The sequence below is a fragment of the Colobus angolensis genome, unplaced genomic scaffold (genome assembly GCF_000951035.1).
Source record: "Colobus angolensis palliatus isolate OR3802 unplaced genomic scaffold, Cang.pa_1.0 Scaffold544, whole genome shotgun sequence".
Taxonomy (NCBI): Eukaryota; Metazoa; Chordata; class Mammalia; order Primates; family Cercopithecidae; genus Colobus; species Colobus angolensis.
The window spans coordinates 1,657,476-1,669,738 of NW_012118977.1; positions in this window are offsets into that span (position 1 = coordinate 1,657,476).

The window sequence follows — 12,263 nt, forward strand, 5'->3', positions numbered from 1 at the left end:
GAGACCCTGAACAGCCAATCCAGCTCTGCTGTGCCCAGACTCTGAACTATAGAAACTGTGAAATAATAAATGATTGTGAAATCACTGTGTTTGTGGCAATTTGTTAGGCAGCAACAGAAAAATAATTCAGGGTGATATTCAAAATGTCTAAGAACTGGCAAGAAATGGGCACCAACCCATCAGAGAACACACAGGCAGTAAACAACTGTGGTGTGGGCAGAACACCAGTCCTGCAGGATGGTTTTGCCATTTTATAGATGTGGAAACTGATGTTCAGTGGAAATTGACTAGCCCAAGGCTTCATAGCTAATAAGAGACAGAGGCAGATTCATGCCCAGGCCTTCCGGAAAGCAGTTCAGTGTAGCAGCTAAGAGGATAGGCTTTGGTGAAGCCGATGCAGGGCTTTGAATGCCGCCCTCAGGGATGTGGACTTGATTTTCTAGGTAATGGCAAGGCACTAATAAAAGTCAGTAACACGCCAGGGTAGAATAGAATGACAAGACTGGCAGTGTGTGGAGGAAGACAGGTATGTGTGAGTTAGGAAAGAGTTCAGTGAGAGAAGCAGAATTGTTATGAGTGATACAGAACAAGGCATTTGACAAAGGGATTAGGCCTTATGCAATTGTAAGACCTGGTTAAGAAGGCTATGCAGGGAGGCTTCAGTGGGAGAAGCACTTGAGGCCAGGAGTTCAAAACTAGCCTGGGCAACATGGCAAGACCTCATCTCTCAAAACAAATTTAAAAAAAGAGAAGTCTGGGCAAAACTGTGGTCCTTGCTTCTGGTGTTGGGCCTGCAGGCATTATAGGTCCGCCAGGCTGGCAATCAGGAGGGAAATCAGGGTGTGAGGTAGAGGTGAGTAAGGAAAAACAGGGACCCAATAGGTGTCCCACAGCCCAAGAGGACAATTGTGACTGAACCCACAAGAACTAACTGGAGCCCACGGCTGTCTTGAACCACCTTCAACCTGGACAATGCAAGAGACATTGGAGCACTTCGCTACAGAGCTGCACACGCATCTGGCCCAGGACTAGGTGAAGTCTAGTCCTGAAGAGAGTCTCCCTTGGCCGGTACTTTCCTCCCTTCTTCCACTCACGCATTTTCTAAATGACCCCAAAGAGGTCACTCTGCAATCCTGATCGTCTAATCAATGCTGGATCCCCTCTGTAGTGTCCCTGCCACATGCTCAGTTTGTTTGCCACCATTGATGGTGAACTCACTACCCATCAAAGCTGCCTGCCTACTCCACTTTCGAATGGTGGAAATAGAAAGATATTGTTTATACTGAGGGAAAACACATCTCCCTGTAGCTGCCACCTGTGGATCCAAATGTTACCACTAGGTGTAAAAAAAAAAAATCTGTTTCCCCATATGTGGCAGTTAAAAAGTCGGAATCAGATAAACCTGGGCTCAGAGGTTAGTCCTGCCACCCCCAGCTCCGTGAGTTAGCTCTGCCCATTCACTTCAGCATCCACTGGTGGATCCTGCCCATGGGAGTTCATACTGTGGTAGAGTAACAATGATTTTCCACTTCCCTGTGCTTCAGTTTCCACATTTGTAAAATGGGGCCTTTGAGAATTTTTCTAAGCACATAATACACTTAGCACTATGCCTGGCATAAACTTAGAGCCCAGTAAGTACTAGTTTTTATTACTCAAACGTAATAGTGTCTCTAAGAACAGTCTTTCTAGGTTAAATATTCCCAGTTCACGCCATGGTCCTCAGTCCCCTCGTCATTCCAAATACCAAGTGCAGCGCATACTCTGGGCAGGCCACAGTCTGTCGGATGGGACTTGCCTTGCCTGACCCCATCCTAGCAGTACCAATTTCCTGCAGGGCCTGACTCCAGTGACTTGAAGCCAGGAGTTCAAGACTAGCCTGGGCAACATGGCAAGACCTCATCTCTAAAAACAAACGTTTAAAGATTCAGAAGCTGGGAGCACTGTGCAGCAGGAACTAGCTGTGCTCCCGCATCTGGTGGGAACAGGGAGGTGCCGGGGAAAGCTGAGAATAACTGTCCTGGGACTGAGCAGGGGAGATGGCAGCATCTGGTGCGGGTCAGGGCGGGGGCTCCAATCTGCACCTGCAGTAATGTGGACACCTGCAGTAACATGGACGCCTGCAGTAACATGGACGTCTGCAGTAACGCAGATGCACGCATTGGCCCCTCCCTCCCCAGCCCCATGCCCACCGCTCCCCTCAGACTGGCAGAAGCAGCTGAGGGAGATGTTCCTTCAGAATTATAAATTCCCAAGAATGTGTGTGCATGTGTGTGTGTGTGCACGCGTGTGCGAGCGTGTGTGGTGTTGGCTAGCTGACCGTGGTGTTCCTAGAAGTGAAATAGATAGGAAGCCAACCAAATTTTTACTTGATGTGTATAAGTGGAAAATTCTAGGTTAAGTGAACAAAAATCTAACATGAATTGTAGAAGAAGAGAGTCATAGCCCCTCAATCAATTCCCAGACTTGAGCCAGCTTACAGCCCCAGAACCCCTTGGATAAAGGGGAAGATGGGCCCCCAGCATACTACCTGAAATGTATCCTGTTAATTTTTCTCCTAGCCTTCCCCAAGGGACCTACATACAGCCTTTTACAGAGGTAACTACGCATTGAGAAAAGAAATAATCAGACCTTTCAGGGACTAGGGGGCACTGGCTCTGAACTCACACTGATTCCAGGAGGCCCAAAATGTCACTGTGGTCCAAGAGACCACAGTGGAGAGGCTTGTGGAGGTCAGCTGATCAATGGAGTTTTAGTTCAATTCCGTCTCACAGTGAGTCCAGTGGGTCCCTGAACTCATCCTGTGGTTACCTCTCCTTTTCTGGAATGCAAAATTTGAATAGACATACTTGGTAGGTGGCAGAATCCCCACATTGGTTCCCTGACCTGTGGAATCAGAACTATTATGTTGAGAAAAGTCAAGTGGAAGCCAGTAGGACTGCCTCTACTTAGGAAAATAGTAAACCAAAAGCCTTACCTTGAGAGAGTGTAGAGATTGATGCCACCATCAAGGACATGAAGGACACAGGGGTGGTGATTCCCACCACATCTGCATTCAACTCACTTATTATTTGGCCCGTGCAGAAGGCAGATAGATCTTGGAGAATGACAGTGGATTATTGTAAGCAAGTAATAACTCTAATTGCAGCTGCTGTAACAGGTGTAGTTTCATTTCTTGAGCAAATTAATACAGCCCCTGGTACCTGGTATGTAGCTATTGATAGGGCAAATGCCTTCTCTTCACCCCTGTTAATAAGACCCACCAGAAGCAGTTTGCTTTCAGATGGTAATGCCAGAAATGTACCTTCATTATTTTGCAGCAGGGATACAGCAACTCTCCAGCCGTATGTCCATCAGTTAGCTCGCAGGGATCTTGTTTGCCTTTCCCTTCCACAAGGTACCACACTGATCCATTACACCAATGACATTATGCTAGTGAGCAAGAAGTAGCAACTACTCTAGACTTATTAGTAAAACATTTATGTGTCAGAGGGTGGAAAACAAATCTGATTAAAATTCAGAGATCTCTACCTCAGTGAAATTTCTAGCGTCCAGTGGTATGGGATATGTCAAGATAGCCCTTCTAAGGTGAAGGATATGTTTTTGCATCTGGCCATTTCTACAACCAAAATAAGCCCCATGCGCTTCTTTGGATTTTGGAGGCAACATATTCTTCATTTTGGTGTGTCTCTCCCCTTTACTGAGTAACCCCCAAAGCTGCTAGTTTTGAGTGAAACCCAGAATAAGACAAGTCTCTGCAATAGGTCCAGGCTGCTGTGCAAGCTGCTCTGCCCTTTGGGCCACATGACCCAGCAGATCCAGTGGTGCTTAAAGTGTCAGAGGCAGACAGGGATGCTGCTTGGAGGCTTTGGCAGGCCCCTATAGGTGAATCACAGTGGAGACTGTTAGGGTTTCATGGCAAGGGCCTGCCCCTGCCATAATTTGCAGATTACTACTCCCTTCTGAGAAACAGCTCTTGGCCTGCTATTGGGCCTCAGTAGAGACTGTACACTTGACCATGGGCCATCACATTACCATGCAACTTGAGCTGCCTGTCATGAGCTGGGTGTCATCTGACCCACCAAGCCATAAAGTTGGGTGGACATAGCAAGACTCAACCATCAAATGGAAGTGGGGTATCTGTGAGCGGGCCTGAGGAGGTTGTGAAGGCACAAATAAGTTACAAGAAGAAGTGACCCAAGTGCCCACGGTTCCTATTCCTGCTATGTTGCCTTCTTTCTCCCAGCCTGTACCTGTGGCTTTATGGGGAGTTCCCTAGATCAGCTGACAGAGGAAGAAAAGACTCAGGCTTAGTTTACAGATGGTTCTGCACGATATGCAGGCACGACCCAAAAGTGGATGCTGCAGCACTATAACCCCTTTCTGGGACATCCCTGAAGGACTGCGGTGAAGGGACATCTTCCCAGTGGGCAGAACTTCAGCCAGCGCACCTGGTAGTGCACTTTGCTTGGCAGGACCAATGGCCAGACATGTGATAATATACTGATTCATGGGCTGTAGCCAATGTTTTAGCTGGATGATCAGGGACTTGGAAAGAACACAATGGGAAAATTAGTGACAAGGAAATCTGGGGAAGAGGTATATGGATAAACCTCTCTGAATGTGCAAAAGATGAAGAGATTTGTGTCCCATGTGAGTGCTCACCAAAGGGTGACATCAGCAGAGGCAAATTTTAATAATCAAGTGAATAGGGTGACTCATTCTATAGATATTAGTCAACCTCTTAGTTTATTTTATTTCATTTTTTTTGAGACAGGGTCTCATTCTGCCACCCAGGCTGGAGTGCAATGGTATGATCTCGGCTTACTGTAACCTCCACCTCCTGGGTTCAAGCAATTCTCTTGCCTCAGCCTCTCGAGTAGCTGGGATTACAGGCACACGCCACCACACCCAGCTAATTGTTTTTGTATATTTTGGTAGAAACAGATTTTCACCCTATTGGCCAGGCTGGTCTCAAACTCCTGACCCTCAAGTGATCTGCCTACCTTGGCCTCCCACAGTGCTAGGATTACAGGCATGTGCCACCGCGCCGGGCTTAGTCAGCCTCTTTTTTAAGATAACTCTGTCACTGCCCAGTGGGCTCATTTTAAAAAGCAGCACTCATGGCGGGGATGAAGGTTATACATGGGCCCAGCAACATGGACTTCCAAACCCCAGGGTCGATCTGGCTACGAAAACCAGTGAGTGTCCAATCTGCCGGGAGCAGAAACCAACATTGAATTCCCAGTATGGCACAATTCCCTGGGGGTGGTCGGCCAGCTACCTAGGAGCAGGTTGATTACATTGGACCACTTCTATCATGGAAGGGGCAGCATTTTGTTTTCGATGGAATAGACGTTTACTCTGGATATCGGTTTGCCTTTCTTGTATAGCACTGGGCCTGCGTTCATGAAATTCACTGAAGTTACCGTGTTCCCCACCATCCTAAAGCAGGTGGCATATGTAGTGTGATGGCCTTTTGCAGATGATTTTACTGCATCAGCTAGGTGGCAATACTTTATAGGGTGGAGGCAAGTTTCTCCAGAAGCTTGTATAGCTCTGAGTCAGCATCCAACATATGGTGCTCTTTCTCCCATAGCTAGGATTCAAGGATCCAGAAGTCAAGAGGTGGAAATGGGGGTGGCACCACTCACTATTACCCTTAGCAATCCACTAGCAAAAGTTTTACTTCATGTACCTGTGACCTTATACTCTACTCTCCTAGAAGTTTTAGTTTCAGAGGGAGAATGATTCCACCAGGAATCACAACGATGATTTCATTGAACTAGAAGTTAAGACTGCCACCTGGCCACTCTGGGTTCTTCATGCCCGTGAATGAACAGGTGAGGAGGGAGTTACAGTGATAGTTCGGATGGTTGTTCCAGACTATCAAGGACAAATTGGACTACTACTCCACAATGGAGGTAAAGAAGACTCTGTCTGGAATACAGGAAATTCCTTGGGGCATGTTTTAGTATTCCATGCCCTGTGATTAAGGTCAATGAATAACTACAACAACCCAATCGAGGCAGGGCTACGAATGGCTGAGATTCTTCAGGAATGAAGATTTGGGTCACTCCCCTAGGTAAATAAATATTACCAACTAGGATGCTTGCTAAAGGCAAAGAGAATACAGAGTGGAAGAAGGCAGTTATAAATACCTGCTATGGCCATGTGACCAGTTACAGACACAAGAATTGTAATTATCATGAGTACTTCCTCCTTCCTGTGTTATGAATATGTGTGCATTGTATTTATTATTTATATTAATTATAAATATAAAGCAAATAGCTTAGTTTTCTTTCTTCTCTTATTCCCTTAGCATGTAACATAAGAAATTTTGACTTAATATCATAGTATTTAAGATTGTTAATTTTACATCATAGTATTTTTAGTTAGGCAATATCAAGGAGAAAGATATCAAGGATTATACCTTATTTCTAGGAAAGGGCTAGTGCATTTTTTATTGAACGCAGGAGAGATGCATCATGTTAGGTGGAATTATGAACTTGTTCTTGTCTTTATCTGGAGATTAAGTATGGTTTAAAGAGATCCTTATGGGTGCCAAGTTGACAAAGGATAGACTCAAGCAGGTTCATTTTATGTGTCAACTCTACTGGGCCAGATACCTGGTTACACATTATTTCTAGGTGTATTTGTTAAGGTACCCCTGGAAGAGATTAACATTTGACTTGGTGAACTGAGTAAAGCAGATTGCTGTCCCCAGTATGAGTGGACATCATCCAATCTGTTCAGAGCTCAAATACAACAAAAGGGTGGAGGAGAGTTGAATTCTATCTCTACCCAGTGGTGTGAGCTGAGACATTGGTCTTTTCCTGCCCTTGGCCTGGGACTTACAGCATCAGTTCCCCTGGTTCTCAGACCCTCAGGCTCAGCCTGGAATTTATAACACCAGCTTTCCTGAGTCGCCAGCTTGCAAATGGTAGATTATGGGACTTCTCAGCCCCCATAATCATGCAAGCCAATTCCTTATAATGAATCTCAGCATCTATCTATCTATCTATCCATCCATCCATCCATCCATCCATCTAGCTATCTATGCATCCATCCATCCATCCATCTATCCTATTTGTTCTATTTCTCTGCAGAACCCTAATAAACTCTCCTACCCGGAAAAAAAGTTTTTAAACCATTCAAAATTTGTGCAACAGCAATTTTCTAAGAAACTGGTCATCAGGCAAGGAAGGACAGATCCCTAAGAAACAGAAAACCAGCAAGGCGAGTCAGCCCTTCAATTTCCCAGCTCACTGCCTTGAGAGAGTCTCCAGGTCACGACTCAGGGATGGGAACCCAGGCAGAGCTTGGCAAACTCTGTTAAGGAAATGTAGCTGAGAGTCCAGAGAGACCGTGGCAGCTAGAGAGACAGGAGAGAGACCAGAGGGGAGATTTCCCCAGAGAAAGCAAACCCTGGAGATGAGCAGAAGGTCTCTCTTGGGTCTTCAGGAGAATACCTATGAGCATGTGTAGGAAAACTGCTGGAGGCAGGGAAAAGAACCATTTGAAAGGATTAGAGGTGACAGTGTCTAGTATTTACACACAGCTGGAAACTGATCATTCCCACAACTGGACACAGCCTGTTCCCACCAGCCAGACTGCAAAAAATCACCATTCACTGGGCACTCAGTAGAGTATTTGGGAAGGTCATGCCTCCATGGTGGAGTATAATTAGCCCTAAACTAATCCTTGTTCTAGACTCCAAAAAAATCTTAAAAACAAAACTCTAAAGATTCAAAATGTTTCTGAATAACTCAACTATGCCCTAGAACAAAGATCAAGATTATTTATAAGAATACAAAACATTCAGCTACTGACAAGGTAAAACTCACAATGGCTGGCACCCAATAAAAAATTACTGGGCCAGGTGTGGTGGCTCACGCCTGTAATCCCAGCACTTTGGGAGACCAAGGCAGGCGGATCACAAGGTCAGGAGTTAGAGACCAGTGTGGCCAATATAGTGAAACTCCATTTCTACTAAAAATACAAAAAATTAGCCGGGTGTGGTGGTGTGCACCTGTTATCTCAAATACTCAGGAGGCCGAGGCAGGAGAATTGTGTGAACCTGGGAGGCAGAGGTTGCAGTGAGTCGAGATCCCACCATTGCACTCCAGTCTGGGTGACAATGCGAGACTTTAATTTAAATTTATTGACCCAGCCCCATTACTATTTATCTCTCTTAATATTCAGGAGGCTCTTCCCACCTTTGAGCTGCCCAGCCTCAGAGACAGTGTTTCCAGTCCAGCCTCTGAAACACCTGGAGCCTGTTCCCTTCCCGACTGACAGCTGAATGGGAGGGAGCTCCTCTTTTTCCACGTGTGGTGGTATACTCAGAGACTCCCAGGAGGCCTCTCAGCTGGAAACTGGGCTGGACCCCAGCTCTCATTTCACAAGGGAGGCACACACAGGAAGCCAGCGATGCTAGCAACAGAGAAGCCTGTAATAGGTTCCAGCTCAGAGAGTCCTGCTGGAGGCCCTGACCACCACCTTCACCCAACCTCCAGCCTAGAGCAGTGCTAGACCAGGTGAGGACATTAGATGGCTGAGCTCAAAGGAACTCAGAAAGTCCTCAACTCACCCTTCTTTTATGACTGGGAAAGCTCAGGCCTTGAATGACTGAGTGACAGTCGCTTAAGGTCTCCCTCAGCAAATCTTCCACAAGGCACTGTGACTCCTGCCTCCAAAGTGGGCACGTTCCCTCCAGCCTGAGATGAGTTAACCAACCCCTTGAGGAGGAAGTAGAGCAAATATCTCATTTCTGGGCTCAGAACAGCTGTGCTACCAACATGGACAGAATGGACGGAGGCGGCTGCCTTCCACCTCCCTCAGACACCCACATAGGCCAGGGTCCTCCTCTATCAGAAGAAGGGCCCCTTCCTGGTTCTTTCCCTTCCTGCCCCAGCTCAGAATAAGGAAAGCAGAGACTCTCCGGACCAGGAAAGCAGGGCCAGGATGTCAGGAGCAGTCATTTTCCTCTCAGGACCTCTGATTGTACACAGGGGCCAGTGGGGGCTCCCAAGAGGCTGTCCGCAGGGACCATGTTAGGTCTCTTCAGGCTCCATGGGCAAACCTGAGGGGGAAGGACCCCCATGATGGTGTGCCCTTTGGTTCTGAAACAGCTGCCTCCCTCCGCTTTACTGCCAGGCACTGAAAACATTTTTCTTGATTCGAGGGTCCCACTTATACTTAACAGAGACAAGAGATACCAGGCTGTGCTCCTGCCACGGTGAGCATACACAGGAAGAACACATAGTATGTCCATCAATGTCCTCATCACATTGCTCTCCTTGTGTTTGCTGCAAGGCTGCTGGTCTCCCTTCCAGATTGAGCTCCTCATGGGCCAGGGCTGTGCTTGAGCTGTCCTTGAATTCCTAGTGTTAGAAAGGGGTACAGCCTGTGGGAGCCCCGGATGAATGTGCTAGACCAAATGGCAGAGCTAGAGTCCAAACCCTGCTCTCACTCTGTCCACACCCAGGGCTCTTTCTATTCTACTATCAGTTCCCTGGGTGAGCAGAGCTACAGGTCCACGGGGGAGGACTGGAGATGACTGCACCCGTGCCCAGCCTGAAATATTTAGGAGAATGACCATATCTGGGGTTGCACCATAGTACCCCCAAACCCACCCCTGGGGCAGAATAGGGTGTTGAAAGGAGAGTCCAGCAAAACACATATAGAACAGGCTTGCTGTGAGGATGCAGCATCTGTTCCCACGGGGTCTTGGCCTCCCCTTCTGTGGGAGTTTGATTAGTGGTAACGGAGAAGCAATAAGGTATGAAGTGACAGCATCAGCCTATCTGAAGATAAAGCTGCTGGACAGACAATTTGCACCTAGGAAAGGAAGGGCCCTGTAACTGCCAGACTCCCCATCCGTCTGGCCAAGGCTGTCTCAGCGCTGCACCACCACCCGAGGGTCCTCCTATGCATGACCCTCCCTTTCCTCTCTCTCTCCACAGGGTTGCAAAAGTGGTTGGAAGGCTCTCCCCACCTTTTCCTGCTCCCTCTCCTTTTTGTACGACACAGATGTTCTCTCAATAAATCTCTGACCAGTCTAATTTCATCTTGGCATCTGCCTCTGGAAGAACCGGGACTGATGTAGAGGATGCAGAGGGGTTGGGGGTGATGACTGGGGGTATTCACGAGGGAGGGCAGGGGGAGGTGGCTCTGTCCAAAAAGACCTGACCGTCCCATTCCTGATTGTGACACTTGGCTTCCTCATCAGTTTGCATCAGTTTGAAATCATTCGAAAGTAGGACATCTGGGCTGGATTTTAAAACACACTACATTATCTAAGGTGTAAAAGAAATGAGTTTGGCTGGCAGATGGGAGAAAATGCTAATGATAAGAAGTGCTACCTGGTAATCAGTTCCCTTAAGGAACTCACATGAGCTCCCAGAACCACAGACTGGATGGCACCTACACGGAGGCAATCCCACGCCATGGTGCCCAATCAATTCTAAAAGCCCCGGGCCATGGCCAGGTGGCAATTAGGAGATTGGAGAAGTGAAACTGGAAACCGAGTCCAAAAGACTGCCATGTCACTCCAATTCAACTTCATCCTTTTCCAAAAGAGGGGCATAAAAGGGACCTCAGCAATGAAACCGTCACCTTGGGAGGGTGAGCAGCTGACAGGAGGGTCAGGAGGGGCCGCCACCAGCGAGGCCCAAGTCAGGACCTGCAACGCATGGCCGGAGGCTAGATGTGAGAATGTGGGCACACCTACCTCTCCCGCAGGGGGCACTTTCCAATATTAGCTGTTCTGTGACAGGGGACAGGCTTGAAGGACAGAGCCCAGTGACAAAACCACTCATCTGTGACCATCAAATCCCACGGCTTTAACTAGAATGAGACACTGCATAAGTAACATCTACAGAAAACTGGAAACTTAAAACCGAAACCTCGGCGGAGAGTTAGCCGGTGAGAACGAGGTATTCCTACACAGCTCCCAGTTTGCCTTAGCTACAGAGAAACCTGAAACTTCAGTCAGAGTTTAAGTGCCTGCTTACTGCTTTTCCTTTGACTCTTTTCATTTGTTTTGGCCTTAATTTTCAATGTCTACATTTTAGGCTTTGTTTTGTCAGAGTAGAAATGTTTACTTTTTAAATTTATCTTTACTTTTTGAGACACAGTCTGGCTGTCACCCAGGCTGGAGTGCAGTGGAACAATCTTGGCTCACTGCAACCTCTGCCTCCTGGGTTCAAGCAGTTCTCCTGCCTCAGCCTCCCCAGTAGCTGAGATTACAGGCACGCACCACCACACCAGGCTAATTTTTGCGTTTTTAGTAGAGACAGGGTTTCACCATGTTGACCAGGCTGGTCTTGAACTCCCGGCCTCAAGTGATCCTCCTGCCTCAGCCTCCCAAAGTGCTGGGATTACAGGCATGAGCCATCGAGCCTGGCCTGAAATATTTAGAAGAATGGCCATGTCTGGGGTTGCACCATAGTATCCCCAAACCCACCCCTGGGGCAGGACGGGGTGTTGAAAGGAGAGTCCAGCAAAACACATAAACAATTTTCTTGGTAGTTGTGATTTTATGGTCTGTGTGTGTAATGATCATACAGAAATGCCTGTGTGTGTGTGTATATGTGTGTGTACATACGTGTGTGTGTGCACGTATGTGTATGTGCGTGTATGTGTGTGTGCATATGGGCATGTGTGCATGTGTGTGTGTACACGTGTGTGTGTACACGTGTGTATGTGTGTGCGTGTATGTATGTGTGTGCATATGTGCATGTGTGCGTGTGTGTACACGTGTGTGTGTACACGTGTGTATGTGTGTGTGGTGTGTGTACACGTGTGTGTGTACACGTGTGTATGTGTGTGTGCTTGTGTATGTGTGTGCATATGTGCATGTGTGCATATGTGTGTGTGTGTGTGTGTGCAGTTCTGTTTCATTTGTTCCGGGTTGATTAATGGGAGCTCACACAGCACAGCCCACTTGTGCCACCCTCTTACTGGTAGCACATGCCCTCAGGACTGGTCAGGGCAGGCTCCAGTGAAGTTCTGTGCTAACTCAAATATTCAAAGAAGTGGGTGCTAAAACAGAGCACATACATTCACAAGGCAAGCCCAGAAGCAGCAGAGGCCCAAGGGTAAGAAAACCCCAACATGACCCTAGAAATTCTGTCAGTAAAGCAGGTCCAGCTTCCTAAATGATCACTGCCAAGGGTAAGCCACTAAGAGGTGCAACCCAAGTGCAGATGATGCTCCCATATCCCTGTCTCTGGGCAGGGAAATAACACACCAAATGCATA